This window comes from Panulirus ornatus, chromosome 9 (assembly GCF_036320965.1).
Source record: "Panulirus ornatus isolate Po-2019 chromosome 9, ASM3632096v1, whole genome shotgun sequence".
Lineage (NCBI taxonomy): Eukaryota > Metazoa > Arthropoda > Malacostraca > Decapoda > Palinuridae > Panulirus > Panulirus ornatus.
In genome coordinates, this window is record NC_092232.1 from 9,688,815 (window position 1) to 9,706,314 (window position 17,500).

Below are 17,500 nucleotides of genomic sequence, written 5' to 3' on the forward strand. Positions count from 1 at the left end.
CACACACACACACACACACACACACACACACACACACACACACACACACACACACCCACCCTCAGCCCGTGAAAACCTAAACGCTCAACCACGCCCATATAGATCTTCCAGCGAGAGTGTACGAGGAATTCTCCCACGACGTAACTACGCCGCTCATCGCCATAATGAAATGCTTCAGTGGACCACTGTTGAATGCCCCCCACAGCTTTTGGAAAGTGGCATAGGTCAGTCCACTACCCAAGTCCACCAAACCCAGAGTCTCTCTCTCTCTACCCCCACGACCTGTTGCCATCACTCCAACTTCCCCAGACCCCCAACCTCACCCGTCTGACTTTTACAGTTAAGAAGTGTTTGGTCTTCCCCCACCACTCACACTGCCTCGTCGGCCTTCCTAGCTTGTATTCCCCCCCCGGCGACTTAGGAGAAGCGCAAGCCCGCCGTGGCACTGGGACATTCGACCGCTCGGTCGACCCACAACGTCGTCATAAAGAAAGCCGTCGACCTGGGACTACTACCCGGGAGTCTCGTCTCGTACGGGCTGGCGGACTACCTGACCGGGCGATGCCAAGCCCTCTGAATCAGGGCACCTGCACCTCGCGACCCCCCTCTGGGTGAGGCGGGAGGCCACCTGCACCTCACGACTACCCTCTGGGTGAGGGGAAGGCTACCTGCACCTCACGACTACCCTCTGGGTGAGGCTGGAGGCCACCTGCACCTCACGACTACCCTCTGGGTGAGGTAGGAGGCCACCTGCACCTCACGACCCCCCTCTGGGTGAGGCGGGAGGCCACCTGCACCTCACGACTCCCCTCTGGGTGAGGCGGGAGGACACCTGCACCTCACGACCCCCCTCTGGGTGAGGGGGAGGCCACCTGCACCTCACGACTCCCCTCTGGGTGAGGCGGGAGGCCACCTACACCTCACGACCCCCCTCTGGGTGAGGCTGGAGGCCACCTGCACCTCACGACCCCCCTCCTCACATGCGGTGTGCCACAGGGCATCCCAACATGGGGCCCGCTTCGCTTCTTCATCCTTATTGACGAGGTCCTGAGAGTTACCTCGCTGTAGCAGGGGGGTAGTGAGGCTGTTTCCTTTGTGGCGGGGTAGCGCCAGGAATGGATGAAGGCAAGAAAATAGGAATATGTACGTGTGTATATATGTATATGTCTGTGTATGTGTATGTATATGTGTATAGGTTGATATGTATATGCATGTATATGTGCGTGTATGGTCTTTTATGTATATCTGTGTGTATATGAGTGGATGGGTCGTTCTTCGTCGTTTCCTAACGCTACCTCTTTTTTTTTTTTCCTCATTCGCCTTTTTCCTGCGTTAGCGAGGTTGCGTTTAGAACAGAGGACTGAGCCTGAGGGAGTATCCTCACTTGGCCCCCTTCTCTGTTCCTACTTTCGGAAAATTAAAAACGAAAGGGGAGGACTTCCAGACTCCCGCTCCCTCCCCTTTTAGTCGCCTTCTACGACACGCAGGGAATACGTGGGAAGTATTCTTTCTCCCCTATCCCCAGGGATAATATATATATATATATATATATATATATATATATATATATATATAAAATAGGAATATGTACGTGTGTATACATGTATATGTCTGTGTATGTGTATGTATATGTGTATAGGTTGATATATATATATATATATATATATATATATATATATATATATATATATATATATATATATATATATATATATATATATATACAGTGTTGCCTGACACCTGCTTGTGTTGAAACACGAGTGAAAAGTCACCTTGGGCCGGGCTTCATCATCACCATCAACTGTTGACAAAAAGGATCATTGCCTCACCCTGGAACCTCCCCACAGTGGAGGACCCCCGTCTGCTGGAAGTGGCTCAGCCTCGGAGCTCCAGCAGCCCCTGGATGGTGGGTGGAGGAGGAGAAGGGTGGTGTGATCCTGGAACCCCCTCTTGATAATGATGATAATTTGATAATGATGATAATTTGATAATGATATGCATGTGATGATAATTTGATGATAATGATATGATGATAATAATGATGTGATGATGATAATTTGATAATAATGATATGATAAATTGATAATAATGATATGATGATGATTTGATAATAATAATGTGATGATAATTTGATAATAATGATATGATGATAACTTGATAATAATGATGTGATGATAATTTGATAATAATGATGTGATGATAATGATATGCATGTGTATTAGATCATGTGTATACAGAAGTGTTACCGTACTCTGCCTGCTCGAGGTTATGCCGCGAGTGAAAAGTCACCTTCACAGACATTGTCGTCAAAGAACTTCTCACTTAACAGAAGTCCACGTTTCTCTGCTACTGGAAGTAGCGCAGCCTTGGGCTGCAGGGGACACATTCCACAACCGTCGTGGACAGGCAGCTGTCTTTTTGGTGCATTGCGCATGACAGCTAGAGAATGTTTGTGTGAGAATGTGGCCTATTTTAGTCTGTTACTGGCGCTAGTGCACACACACACACACACACACACACACACACCACACACACATACACACACACACACACACACACACACACACACACACACACACACACACACACACACACACACACATTTTCTTATTTATACTATTCGCCATATCCCGCTTTAGCGAGGTAGCGTGAAGAACAGAGGACTGAGCCTTTGAGGGAATATCCTCACTGCACCCCCCACCCTCTTTAGTCGCCTTCTACGACACGCAGGGAATACGTGGGAAGTATTCTTTCTCCCCTATATATATATATATATATATATATATATATATATATATATATATATATATATATATATATATGATGTGATTATTACACGAAAATGCACTTTGGAACTTATCATGTTTAATTTCCCCGTGGACTCATAGGAATATATATATATATATATATATATATATATATATATAAATATATATATATATATATATATATATATATATATATATATATATACACACACACACTCACACACATTACAGCCTAATTTTCTAGTATATCATGTTAAAGAAACTCCTTATTTAGAATGCTAATTACTAGGATTGATTGTTTGCACATGATCGTAATAATCTGATAAATCTTTTAAACATTCCAATGTTGCATATTGTGGCGTGTGTCATTAATACACACACTTTATTAATGACGTTAATTATTAACTTGTTAAATAACTGAACGCAACAGATGTGCTCGTAAATGAAGCTGTGTTTCCGGCCTGCAGAACATGGCAGGTTGATCAAGTCTACCACCATCACCAGAGCCAGAAACCAGTCGGTTTACTTGAGAGAGTTGAACACGAAGTAAGATCCCATTCCTCTTTTGACTAAATAGTAGCTTGGATGATTAACATTTACCTACGGTGTAGTGCATCAGTATTACTGTTGACCCAAGTTGTAGATTAACGGCTAACTGATCATGATGATGTCCCGAAAAGCACAGGTTAGCGGAGTAGACGAACCGTTAGACGAACCGTTTAGCAAGTGATGATCGACCGTGAACTACAGTGTAGGACTATAGCGTTTACCAGAAGTACAATTAAGCAGGTTATCTTTTATCTTAAGTAATATCGTGTAAATGATTAAACAACAGATGGCGATCAATAAGGAAAAAAAAAATGCCCAGCTTAGATTTCAACATCGTTCCAGATTCGAAAATGATGACGCATTGACGTGGGTCGAATTGAATGAGAAGAAAACGACGTTTTTCATCTGCTTTCTTTTCTCCGTCTACATCCCTCGCTCCCTCTGATGACACGGAGGTAATCATACGTCAAGTGGACAGTGTTACCGGGCGTCAGTGTGGCACACCGGTTCACTTGGTCTACTCCAGAGCTTACGTGAGGGTTCTGCAGACACGCCCTGCCCTAGGTGTTCCTCAGTAGTGTATCCGTTTGTAGGCTTATAAGTATCCGTGGGTCGACGACGCCACACTCCTGATTGATTATTTTTTCGCATCAGCACCAGACTCCTGGGAGGGAAGGGGGCGGGCGGACGGTGGGTGTATCCGCTCGGCTCCCGTGGCATCATTCTCTCAAAGTTGAGGGACACTTGATGCTGTTGCGTGGGTGTATCGTGGTCTCGTCTATCGAAGGGTGTGGACCATAGCCTGGGCAGGTCGCTCCTGTGGGAGTCGGATGTCGGGTGTGTGTGTGTCTTGTGTGTGTGTGTGTGTGTGTGTGTGTGTGTGTGTGTGTGTGTGTGTGTGTGTGTGTGTAAATCTAATAATGATTCTTATTTGTTTCTGTACCTGTGTCTTGAGCCTCATCGCACCTCTGGCCAGCCAACGCTCCTCCCCCTGGCCCCCTCCGCCTCAAACATTCCTCCCCACACTCCCCCAGCATCCTCCCCTCCCCACACTCCCCCAGCATCCTCCCCTCCCCACACTCCCCCAGCATCCTCCCCTCCCCACACTCCCCCAGCATCCTCCCCTCCCCACACTCCCCCAGCATCCTCCACTCCCCACACTCCCCCAACATCCTCCCCTCCCCACACTCCCCCAGCATCCTCCCCTCCCCACACTCCCCAGCATCCTCCCCTCCCCACACCCACCCAACATCCTCCCCTCCCCACACTCCCCCAACATCCTCCCCTCCCCACACTCCCCCAGCATCCTCCGCTCCCCACACTCCCCCAAGCATCCTACTGAGCATCCATTCATCTCCACGCTCTCCAGAATCCTCCCCTCCCCAAACATCGTGACATCCTTCCCTCCCCCACATTTCCCCAGCATCCTCCTCTCCCCAGACATATTCCCCTCCCTCCACACTCCCCGGGTCTTGGGGGAGGGCTGGAGCTGCCTGTGTTCATTACAAGAGTCATACGGGTAACGAGACTATTTGATAACTTACCCACCACTATCAGTCACACTGGGAAAAACAGTCGTGGACGACCTGCTGGGGGAACGGGGAGGGAAGGGGAGTCCGGCGACTGGGGCGGGGCGAAGGAGGAGGAGGAGGAGGAGGAAGATGGTGAGAGGAACAAGGTAGGAAGAGGAGGAGGAGGAGGAGGAGGAAGATGGTGAGAGGAACAAGGTAGGAAGAGGAGGAGAGGAGAAGAGGAGTCCACACGAGTGATGTAAGAGGGAGGGAATCGAAGGAAGAGTAGGAGAATGGGGACAAAGAGGAGGAGCAAGAGAAGGAAGAGGAGGAGGAGGAAGAGACTATGAAGAGAAGGAAGAGGAGGAGGAGGAAGAAGAAGAAGAGACTAGGAAGAAATGGAAGAGGAATAGAGTGAGGGAAAGAGGAAGAGGATGAGGAAGAGAAGGAAGAGGAGGAGGACGAGAGTGAGAGGAAAAGGAGGAAGTTTCAACTTGATTAAAGATAAAACAAAAACTGTTGAATCTTTAAGGTGTTTTCCCGGGGCATAATTTTCATCCTCACTCGTTTATCATCTTCATCAATTGTTAGAAAATGGGGGAACGCGGCGCGCGCGCGCGTGTGTGTGTGTGTGTGTGTGTGTGTGTGTGTTTGTGTGTGTGTGTGTGTGTTATTAACCATTTGATTTCTGCTTATTTTTACATGCGGGAGGAAGGTGTACACCGTTGGGGCCCTGCGTCTTGATCCCTGTGTTATCTTCGTATAGGTCCTGGAAGCCTCCAGGTGTAGTCTCATGTCCCTGATCCTCGCTACAGCTTGGTCCTCTGGCCCTCAAGTCTGTTGGCTGAAGGATGGCATCCTCAGGTCCCCCCCGTGCATGGCCTCCTCAGGTCCCCCCCGTGCATGGTATCCTCAGGTCCCCCCGTGCACTTCTCTTGCCTGACATCCAGTTGTGCCATCTCGTCCTGGACTCTCTTTTGCTATGGCAGACCTGGTGTATGTTATGGTCATCATGGCCTCGTAGAAATCTGTCCCTCTCACAGTGCGAGTTCATACTTTCCCTCCCTGGTACAGTACACACCGTTTGGTGTGTGTGAACCCTTTCTCCATCTCTGTGGCTTTACAGGTATCGAAAGGGTTCAACTCCATACGCCAGCGGTCCGACCACTGTTGCATCTAGTTCCGATCATTTTGCTTCTCGCTTCGTTAATAATCTCAGCATCATCAGCCAAAAAAGAAAAAGAAAATAATTATATGTAATTACAGATCCGCTTCGTCATGCGGTCGATCATTTTTACGTAGATCAGGGTCAATATTGATGTGGTCCCCAGCACTGACCCCTGGGGTACGCCGTACGCCAGTCGTCACCCTCGCACCCTCGTCCGTCCAGCTTGAGAAGGCCCGCCCGACGTGTGTGTTTTCGCTTCCCTCCGGTTAGACAGGTGTGGGTCCGCGTGAGCAGCCGTGCTGTGACTCCAGCTCGGATGTTTGCCTTCATCGTGACTCTCCTGCGGTCGGGATAGTATCAAAGGAACTCTGACATGTCCAGGAAGCTGTTCGTCCTCCCACTCGTCCCTTTCTTCCATGATCTTGTTGACGACTCGTTCGCCGAAATCCACTCTAGATTCGTCACACCCAAATCTGTTCCTCTTCTGGACCCACGTTTGTGCCCTGCTTTGGCCAGCGTACGTGAGAGGAGAAACCCCCTCCACTTACTGCCCGAGACTCTGCAGTCTTGTATATCAGGCTTCGGTAGCGGCCACTGGCCCTTATTACAGGGCATATTCTCCGTCACCATCTTTGAATATTGCTATAACATTGGCTTTCCTCCCTTCCACCGAGACGATCCTTTTACTCGAGGAAGGTCATGTGAGAGCTCGCCAGAAGTGGAGCTCCGCCACCCTCGAGTACAGATGGCGAGAGGCCATCTAGACCACAGCCTCCGTGCATGAGTCTCCACCTCCCTCGTGAGCCTCACCACCGCCACTCAGAGTCACTTCCGTATTCTCGAAGGTATGTCGCCCTTCCCCTGGCTGGCTGGCTGGGTGTGGTGGTGACTGTACCTCCGGATCTTAGAGTGTAAAACGCACTCTTAACACTCCTTCTTCACCCCCTCCTCACGTAGGATTCTCGTCTGTATAACTTTCACTCTGGAGTCCTTTGATCTAATGATTGGGTACTGAACTGTTCCTTTGCTTCATTATGGAGTTGTGAAGTAATTTTTGGGTTGTGATGTTTGGGTTGTTCTTTCGAGGTACCGCCTGCGTGTGTGTCATAACCTCGCCTGTCCCCTCCTTCTCATGATGGTGTCATTGGTGGCACTTCGTGTGTGTCTGTCATGATGCATCTTGACGCCTGTGTTTCATGCATGTCTTCCATGATGTGTGTGTGTGTCGTTACTATGTATGTGTTGCCTGATTTTGTAACTCTGTATGTATATATATATATATATATTTTTTTTTATTTTTTTTTTTTTGCTTTGTCGCTGTCTCCCGCGTTTGCGAGGTAGCGCAAGGAAACAGACGAAAGAAATGGCCCAACCCATCCCCATACACATGTATATACATACGTCCACACACACGCAAATATACATACCTACACAGCTTTCCATATATCGTATATATATCATGTCTTTCATCTTATGTATTGATTCACACACACACGCTCATATATACACTACCCTGCCCTTCCTACCCAACCTGAATCCTTTCTCCTCTCTCTGTATCCTTTCCTAACGCTGTCCTTCCTCTCCCAGTGTGCCTCTCCCAGTGTGCCTCTCCCACTATCTCCTCGGCCTGCCATGCCTCTATCCCCGCTCTCCATTCTCTCTCCCCTTCCTCAATCTCACCTCTCACTCAGTCCTCCGTTCTATCACTCTCACTCACTCTCCTCTCCCTCACAGCCCTCACACACACACACACACACACACACACACACCATCCTCGTCTTAAAACCTTTCGTACGCACTTCCTCGTAGCCTCTCTCTCTCTCTCTCTCTCTCTCTCTCTCTCTCTCTCTCTCTCTCTCTCTCTCTCTCTCTCTCTCTCTCTCTCTCTCTCTCTTCTCTCTCTTCTCTCTCTCTCTCTCTCTCTCTCTCTCTCTCTCTCTCTCTCTCTCTCTCTCTCCTTCCTGCTAGCTGGTTGGCTGGCTAGCTAGTGGCTGGCTGGCTTGCTCTCTCTCTCTCTCTCTCTCTCTCTCTCTCTCTCTCTCTCTCTCTCTCTCTCTCTCTCTCTCTCTCTCTCCTTCCTGCTAGCTGGTTGGCTGGCTAGCTAGTGGCTGGCTGGCTTGCTCTCTCTCTCTCTCTCTCTCTCTCTCTCTCTCTCTCTCTCTCTCTCTCTCTCTCTCTCTCTCTCTCTCTCCCTCCTTCCTGCTAGCTGGCTGGCTGGCTAGCTAGTGGCTGGCTGGCTTGCTCTCTCTCTCTCTCTCTCTCTCTCTCTCTCTCTCTCTCTCTCTCTCTCTCTCTCTCTCTCTCTCTCTCTCCAACCTTCGAACCTGCGGAAGGTTGTGTCTACTTCATGTCATCATGGAGAGTGATGCCTTCATATCTAAAAGCGCTCTCACAGGGACGTGTTTTGAAAGGCGCAGTTAAGTTTTAATGTCTAGGGCGCGTCGGTCCCGATAACGTAACGTGTCCGTGTAACCAGGGTCGAGGGGCAGCAGTTCTCCTTAAGCGGGGTTGGGACTGTGGCTGCGGTCCTCTTAAACGGAGGTGATGGGGAGGAATTCTCTTAAACGGGGTTTCAAGACGTGTCCATGTAAACGAGGGTGTAGAGTGATAATCCTTTTAAACGGGATTACGACAGTAGTGTTTACGTAAATGAAGTTGAGGGGTAGTAATTCTCTTAACCGGGGTTGCGACTGTGTCGTCCATGTTAACGAAGTTGAGGGGCAATGATTCTCTTATATGGGTTTTTTACTTTAGTTTCCTCTGAAACGGGGTTAAAGACCAGTAATTCACTTAAACGGGGCTGTGATTGCACTGTCCTCATTAACGAGGGTATAGGGCGAGCATTCTCTAAAACGGGGTTGCGACTATAACATCCATATAAACGAGGGTGCGGCTGAAGGGCTGAATGATTCCATTAAAAGGGGTTATAATGCAGTAGTTCGCTATAAAGGGAGTGAGCAAAGAATGAAGTACTTCGTTAGGTTAGGTTGTGTGGTACAGAAGTTCGCTAAATCGAGGGTCATACAGTAATTCGTACATACAGGAGTTTCGTTTCCAATTGGGGCTGTACTGCTGCAATCGTTCGTTTAAACGAGAATGATTCTCTCTCTCTCTCTCTCTCTCTCTCTCTCTCTCTCTCTCTCTCTCTCTCTCTCTCTCTCTCTCTCTCTGTGCTGTGTGTGTGTGTGTGTGTGTGTGTGTGTGTGTGTGTGTGTGTGTGTTCGTACCTTCCCCTTCTCTGATTGGACGCTTTGACACAAGCGAATAAACGAAGTTTGACGTACAGTGCGGATCAACGAGAGTTTACTGCCAGTGTATGGTATGGATGAACGAGGGTTTACCGCCAGTGTATGATACGGATTAACGAGGGTTTACTGCCAGTGTATGGTATGGATTAACAAGGTTTAACTGCGTTAGTATAACACGGTTAAACGATCGTTAACCCTCAGGGTATAGTTCGATTAAACGAAAAGTTTTGCTGCCACGGTAAGTTTACGCGGAGGACAGACGACAGACCTCCAGGTAAACTAGGATGAAACACGCGTCCAGGTAAACTCGGATGGAACACAGGCGTCCAGGTAAACTCGGATGGAACACAGGCGTCTAGGTAAACTTGGATGAAACGCAGGCATCCAGGTAAACTAGGATGAAACACAGACGTCCAGGTAAACTAGGATGAAACACAGGCGTCCAGGTAAACTAGGATGAAACACAGGCGTCCAGGTAAACTAGGATGAAACACAGGCGTCCAGGTAAACTAGGATGAAACACAGGCGTCCAAGTAAACTAGGATGAAACACAGGCGTCCAGGTAAACTAGGATGAAACACAGGCGTCCAGGTAAACTAGGATGAAACACAGGCGTCCAGGTAAACTCGGATGGAACACAGGCGTCTAGGTAAACTAGGATAAAACACAGGCATCCAGGTAAACTCGGATGAAACACAGGCATCTAGGTAAACTAGGATGAAACACAGGCGTCCAGGTAAACTCGGATGGAACACAGGCGTCTAGGTAAACTAGGATAAAACACAGGCATCCAGGTAAACTCGGATGAAACACAGGCGTCTAGGTAAACTAGGATGAAACACAGGCGTCCAGGTAAACTAGGATGAAACACAGGCCTCCAAGTAAAGTAGGATGAAACACAGGCGACCAGGTAAACTAGGATGAAACACAGGCGTCCAGGTAAACCAGAATGAAACACAAACATCCAGGTAAACCAGAATGAAACACAGACGTCGAGGTGAACTAGAATGAAACAGTATATATTTTTTTTTTCAGGTAAACCTGGAATTGAAACACAGATATCCATGTGGACTTGTGAGTTCAAGGAAGCAGACCCAGCCTGGGTAATATCTGTATAGTTTAATCGGTAGGTTACACAGCGAGTGAAATGCCACCTTTGGGCTCAGTCTGTCTCACTGGGAGTACAGCCACGCCAGAGAACTCCCCACGTCAAAGGCGTCCACATCTCCCTGTCACTGGACGGAGCGCACAGCCCTGGGTCGCGGAAACTTCGTCCCTTGGGACAGTTATGAATAATTGAAATAGGTTAATATCGAAATGGATGAGCTTGTATACTCTCTTATGTGTATACTTATAAATGTTGATGTAAACCCTTTTAGGTTTATGCATATATATACCGAAATGGCTATAGTGTCTTCTTTAACGGGGTTGAAGGCCGGTAATTCACTTAAACGGGGCTGTGATTGTACTGTCCTCATTAACGGGGGTGAAGGGCAGTCATTCCTTAAACGGGATTGCGTTATAGCGTCCATATAAATGAGGGTGCGACTGAAGGGCGAAATGATTCTCTTAAAAGGGGGTGTATAATGGAGTACTTCGCTATAAAGGGAGTGTACTAAAGAATAGCTTATTAGGTCAGTTGTATACCATAGAAGTTCGCTAAATCGGGAGTGATATACGGTCTTTCGAACTCATAAGTTGGTTGTATCGCTATTCTTCGTATAAACGGAAATGATTTACTATATATGTATTATATATATATACTATATATATATATATATATATATATATATATATATATATATATATATATATATATATGTATATATATATATATATATATATATATATATATATATATATATATATATATATATATATATTATCCCTGGGGATAGGGGATTAAGAATACTTCCCACGTATTCCCTGCGCGTCGTAGAAGGCGACTAAAAGGGGAGGGAGCGGGGGGCTGGAAATCCTCCCCTCTCGGTTTTTTTTTTTTTTTTTCCAAAAGAAGGAACAGAGTGGGGCCAGGTGAGGATATTCCACAAAGGCCCAGTCCTCTGTTCTTAACGCTACCTCGCTAACGCGGGAAATGGCGTATATATAGATTGGAACATATGCGTCTCAACGGATAACACTCAATGCTTGGCTAGTGGGGCTTACGCCATTACAGCCACCGTCAGCACGTGGGAGAAACCTCACAGCGTGACCCTTTGCCCTTTAACCTGACCCCCCTTAAGGATCAGGTCATTGTCCAGGCCATCATGCCAAAGGGTCGCACCGTTGTGCCCAAGGGTCGTTTCGTTCGTAATCAAGGAGTTAATACCGCGTGTGTGTGTGTGTGTGTGTGTGTTGCGGTTGGTTTTTATGACCCGTTTTCTAATTTCTCTACACGTCTCGCGATTCAGTTGGGCAAAACCACACACACAGCTTTGATGCCGTTATCCTTATCGTCATTACTCTCCTTCTTCCCGTTTTCCTCTCTCTTCCAGACTTAACTAACGAGTACAGGTTTGTTTACACGAACCTGTCCGAATGCAGTGTTGCTTTCCGTCAGATATAAGACCCCAAGAAGCGAATATTGTTATTATTTCTCTCTACTCAGAGGAATTATTACGAGTCATTAAGGGCCTTTAAACAGATGTTCCGTAATGATAAAAGATTAAACGATAAGAAATAAAGTTAATTATTTTTGGTAAATTATTTACGTAGTCTTGGATCAAGACGACGTTCGAGACGCAGGTAACGTCACCCGGCGTCGTTCAAGATTCGAAGCACTGGTCGAGCGAGCGGTTCGGTGGTTCGCACTACGTGTAGGGCGTGTGAATCATCACCGAAGCTTCGAAGGGTCCGGATCATCAGCAGAACGTTTGTCTCCGTCGCGAGTGGTTTCGTTTACCTGTTCCTTGTGTGCCGGTGTCCGTGTTTCTGACGTGTTTTCGTCCGCATTGTTGTGGAAATGTTAGATCAAACATCCACAAGTCAACCTCGAGGAGACGTTGTGGTGAACTGCAGACGGAAAAGTGTGTAAGACGATTAATTTGGGACAGACACTCGTGGGGCAAGACGGGAGGTGTGTGTGGTTCCTCGTCCACCCTGACGAAGCGTTCAACTCACAAAGGTAAATATATACACACACATATGTGTTCAGGTCAAGATTTATCTGTCATTGTGTTGATCTCATTGCGAAACTCGAGAGTAAAATTTTAAAGGAAATTTTCGCGCGGTGACATTTGCTAGACTTTTAGATTTTTAATCTTGCGGGAAAACAGATGTAGACAAGATGTTGAAGTACGAGGTAAAATGATATGATTACATAAACTAGACAAACTTGTGTTTGTCATAGCCATGTCTATGATTCAACCCTACGTAACCAACCAGTAAAGATGATAATGAAAGTTTCCTTCAAAATTTTCTATCAAAACCGTTATCTGTTGTACTGCGTTATCTGTTGTACTACGTTATTTGTTGTACTGCGTTATCTGTTGTACTGCGTTATCTGTTGTACTGCGTTATCTGTTGTACTGTTGCTGAGGGGGTCGATTTGTTCTGTCTTATGTCTGTTTGTCTGTATGTTTTTCAGTCTTTCCCTCGGAGAGAATTCCGGTAACAGTAACATTCAGTGCTCTTGTGCCTGCACAAGTTCCAGTTTTGACGTACCGACATTCCGGCAGCGTATAGGTCAGAGGTCAAGGTCACGGGTCGTGGAGAGGCGCACCTGGGGTGACCGTCGTATTTCCCAGCGATCAGTACGTGGGGGTTTACCGGCCGGTCATATATACAAAGTCCTTTCGCTTGGTAGATTACATGGCGTCCTTGTTGTCCACGAAGATTGTAAAAACAACTTGGAATCTTCGTGGTAGTTGAACCCAGCTGAAGCCCATCTTGTAGTGTTGCTTCTAAATCATTTCTAGCACAAATGCTAGGTAGATTAAACGTTTTTTTTATTTCATTTTTCAAATCATTATTAGCGTTTATATTAATGCTTTGACACCCGAGCGATCGAGCGTTAGGTCGTCGGCGGGAAAAGTGTGTATTAACGTTTCTAGTTCGCTATAAGCTCGCGTTGTCTCAGAAATATATAAGACGTGTGAAGTAGTGAAGAAAAAAGAAAGGAAGTCAGGTGGAGCGGCCTTCTGTATCCCTGCAGTTAAGTAATGAACGTCATATTTCAAAATAGAAAATTCGTCTTTTGCGTTTTTTTCATAACCGCATTTTCTGTTCGAACCCGTGTGTTCATGACGTGGTCAAGCCTTCGTCCTTAGGAACACAAGAGATACACAGGGTATGTGAGGGACGGTGTATATGTGAACAGGGGACCCTCCTCCTCCTCTCTGTGGGATCGGCTCATATCATCCCAGGTCAGTTAAGGGAAGGATAGGTTAGCTTAGGGTAAGTTTTGGGTTTACTTTTTCCATAAGTGAGGATGGGCCAGGTTAGGTTAGGAGGATAGGTTAGGTGTAAGTTTGGGTTTACACGTTTCCATACGTGAGGATAGGCCAGGTTAGGATAAGGTGGGTTGGTTATGTTACGTTACGCGAGGATGGGTTAGGTCGCATTACGTGACATGAGGATAGGCCAGTTAAGGTTAGGTTAAGACACGTTTGGTTGGTTTGGTAACGTTCCGTGAGGATAGGTCGGGTTAGGTCAGGTCAACACAGGCTAGTAGGCAAAGTTAGGTTAGGTTAACACAGGCTAGGTTAGGTCAGGTTAGCTTAGGTCAGGTCAGGTTAGGTTAAGATTAGGTTAAGACAGGCTATCAAGGTCAGGTCAGGTTAGGTTAGGTCAGGTTAAGACAGGCTATCAAGGTCAGGTCAGGTTAGGTCGTGTGTACAGGATCACGTGCATCCGTCAAAGCTCTGTTAGTTATGCGTCGATGCATTTGCCTTCAAGAATGAAAAAAAAATAAAGAATGTTTAAATGTCAGAAATGAACGTAAGCGCGTCGATGCTCCTGATTGCAATACTGAATTACCTCAAATGATCTTATTAATCATAAAACTTTAATGAAAAATAGCGACGTATTGTGGTTGAGCCGAACGTGTTTCATTTCCATGAAGGGAGGGGGAAAAAAATTGCAAACGCTCACATAAAAACAACTCATTCTTTGTTACAAACAAAACCTTTTGTATTTACCTTGCGTTAATTGGCTAATTATCTTCCACTCGTTACTCCTAACCAGTGCGGTCATGGAGCTGTAATTAAGAGTTGAACTACAGGAATTAGAATATATATATATATATATATATATATCTGACCGATTTGCCTGAGGTCACCACGAAACTCCGAGTGTTTACGTTAAGTGATCGTGGTGGGCAGCCTCCTAGACGTACAGCGAAGATCCTGCACTCCAGATGGTTAACGATAACAACTTTATCAATACGGGACTTATGGGTGAAAATCCCGGTGGAACGACACCTTGGAAATAGAAAACGGTAGGCAAATAGAGGGAAAGCTATGGTAATACAATGATCGGATGATAGTATGGGAAGCTATGGTAATACGATGATTGGGTGGTAGTACGGGATGTGTGTAACTGTATGATAACAAGTGAGAGGAGGTGTGTGAGGAGGATAGCCGGCCAGACGCGAGGATAAAACTGTGACGTGAAAAGTTCATAATGGCGCCGGTTGCGTGAAGTTCGTGGCTGAAATTAACCCATCCAGGAATGACGGATAGGCTTGTCTTTCCCCCTCCCCAACCCCCGTTTCGTTTTACATGAGGGAGGGGGATATATATATATATATATATATATATATATATATATATATATATGTTATATTATATTTTGTCGCTGTCTCCCGCGTTAGCGAGGTAGCGCAAGGAAACAGATGAAAGAATGGCCCAACCCACATACATATACATGTATATACATACACGTCCACACACACACATATACATACCTATACATTTCAACGTATACATATATATACAGACGCAGACATATACATGTATACACATGTACATAATTCATACTTGCTGCGTTTATTCTTTCTCGTCGCCACCCCGCCACACGTGAAATGACAACCCCCTCCCCCCGCACGCGCGCGAGGTAGCGTTAATGGGATGGCCTTGATTAGGGTCTCCTGCTGCTTTTGCCGTCTCGGCTAACAAAAAAAGAAATAAGATTAAAAATCATAACTCTGCCTCACACTTCCTCCCCACTTCCTAAACCTATAGAACACTGACAGAACACATACACGCTGAAATAGCTGGACAAACACTAAACAACCACTTTCCAACTCACTGTTAAACTTCACCTCACCTTAAGTACACCAGTCAGTAAGGCATGTGTACGAGTAGGAAGAGAGGAGGGTGAGTGGTTCCATGTGATGGTGGGTCTTCGGCAAGGGTGTGTGTGTGTTGTCGATGGGGGGTGATGGAGGTAAATGTGAGTGTACTGGAGAGAGAGGGTTTACAGTCTGTTAAGGGTGGTGTGGTTAGGGTTAAGAGTAATTCGTTCATTTGCTGTTTGCGGATGAGAAACTGCTTATGTTGGTGTCTGAGTCTGGAAGAGTGTACGAAAAGATGATGTTCAAAGTTTACTTGACTAAATGTAATGGTTTTAAGTTTGGCATGGTAGGAGACTGAAGTATGATTTTGATTTAGAGAGAACCTGAGGGAAGGAGAGTGGTTGAGATACCTGAGAGTGGACATGGTAGTGGATGGAAGTATGGAAGCTAAGGTGAAGCATAGGGGGAGTGAGGGGACGAAGGTTCTGGGTGCAATGTGTGCGGGCAATTATTAATATGTTTATTGGTGTAGTAGTCTCGATGGTGCTGTAATGGATGCAAAACGTGGACCCCGGTTGATAAAGGACGGAAGTGGGTGGATGTGTTGGAAATTAGATGCTTAAGGATAACATTAGGGGTGAGAAGGATTGCTCGAGTAAGGAGTAATGGAGTGAGAGAGAGGTGTGGCAATAAGAAGAATATGGATGAGAGAGCTGAGGGAGATGTGCTTAAGTGGTGTCGTGTCGGCCACTGTGTGAAAACGAAAACAGGCAAAAGATAAACAGAGAAAGGGAGAAAGGCAAGAGAAAGAGAACATAAATGCCTTAGATAGGAAAGGGAGAAGAGAAAACGTGTTTAAAAAATGTGTAAGAAAAGAATATATGGTGGGTGTGGGGGATGAGTGGAGGTACAGATGGAAATTCAGTAATATCAGTAGATCATCCCCGGTCGGGATATAAAACTACAAGCACTACCCCTTATTTAATCATGATCTGCTTGTCGCATAAATTCTAATTTCACTTCCAAACATAATCCGAGTTTCTGTGAAATCAGCAACACGTAAATTATGGCAAATTTTTTTTGAGGTGAGGGAGAATTAGGAAATATATATACGTATATATATTTTTTTTTTCTAAGCAACGTACGTTTTTATGTAATGTTTTTAAGATGGTCTTTTTTTGATAATTTTATTCAGGCGAGGTCTTTTTTTTTTCCTCTTTCTTTTAAAGCAAGACTGATAATTCCTGAAAATTTTCTTGGGTGATCGAATAAACAGATCATCAGCCAATTGCAGGACAGGTTACAGATGACGTCATGGGCTAGAGGATATGTCTCTCATTGGCTCGTCACTTTCCTAACGGAAAATGAATAATTTTATTTATCAACGGACATTTGTTAATAACTTAGAAAATGAAACTTGAGACTTAGAAAAGAAAACTTATAACAATACACTCTCACTATATGAGACTTAAATGGAGTAACACGTAGAAAAAATAACGCTGACAAAGAAAATGACAACGATGACAGACGACGATATTTAGGGGTAACTCCTCTTAATGTTCGCTTCACCGCTGCTAACATGGGCATGGGGTAGCTTTAAACGCTGCCAGCGATGGTGGGCATGTTTTTAAACGCTGCCAGCGTTGACGTATGTGTCGTTAAATATGCTACCGTTGGCATGGGCGGTATTATACGCTGCCTACGTGGTCATTGGAAGCTATAAACGCTGCCGGCGTTTTTTGTTATTGGTTTGCTTTAAACGCTGCTGGCATTAATATGGGTTCCTTTAAACATTGACATGATTGCCAAGGATACCTTCCAGTTCCTCCAGCGTTGGTAGGGATTGCCTTAAACGCTGCCAGCGTGCTTGTGACACTTTAAACGCTGATTTTTTTTGTTATTGTTCAGTAGTGAAAACATCTGCTGCCGTGGTGTTGAAAGGTTTTGATATCGATCTTGAAAGCTACATAAGACTTTAACACAGGAGGTTTAATTTATTTAGATTAACATGTACGTTATAT

General features: G+C 45.7%; 1 protein-coding gene and 1 long non-coding RNA gene across 4 annotated transcripts in view; one reads left to right on the forward strand and one right to left on the reverse strand.

The window, feature by feature from the left end:
* The window catches only part of LOC139750196 (uncharacterized), a 1,037,082-nt gene that overhangs the window by 618,941 nt on the left and 400,641 nt on the right, over positions 1 to 17,500 (forward strand). Inside the window, exon 1 of one of the 2 annotated variants that reach the window (XR_011713100.1) lies at positions 12,076 to 12,368. The exons of the other annotated variant lie outside the window; for it this stretch is intronic. This is a non-coding gene — a long non-coding RNA (uncharacterized lncRNA). Of the gene's footprint in view, positions 1 to 12,075; positions 12,369 to 17,500 lie in introns of those variants that run through there. 2 annotated transcript variants of the gene reach the window in all.
* The window catches only part of LOC139750194 (uncharacterized), a 403,260-nt gene that overhangs the window by 224,565 nt on the left and 161,195 nt on the right, over positions 1 to 17,500 (reverse strand). The gene's annotated exons all lie outside the window — the stretch shown is intronic.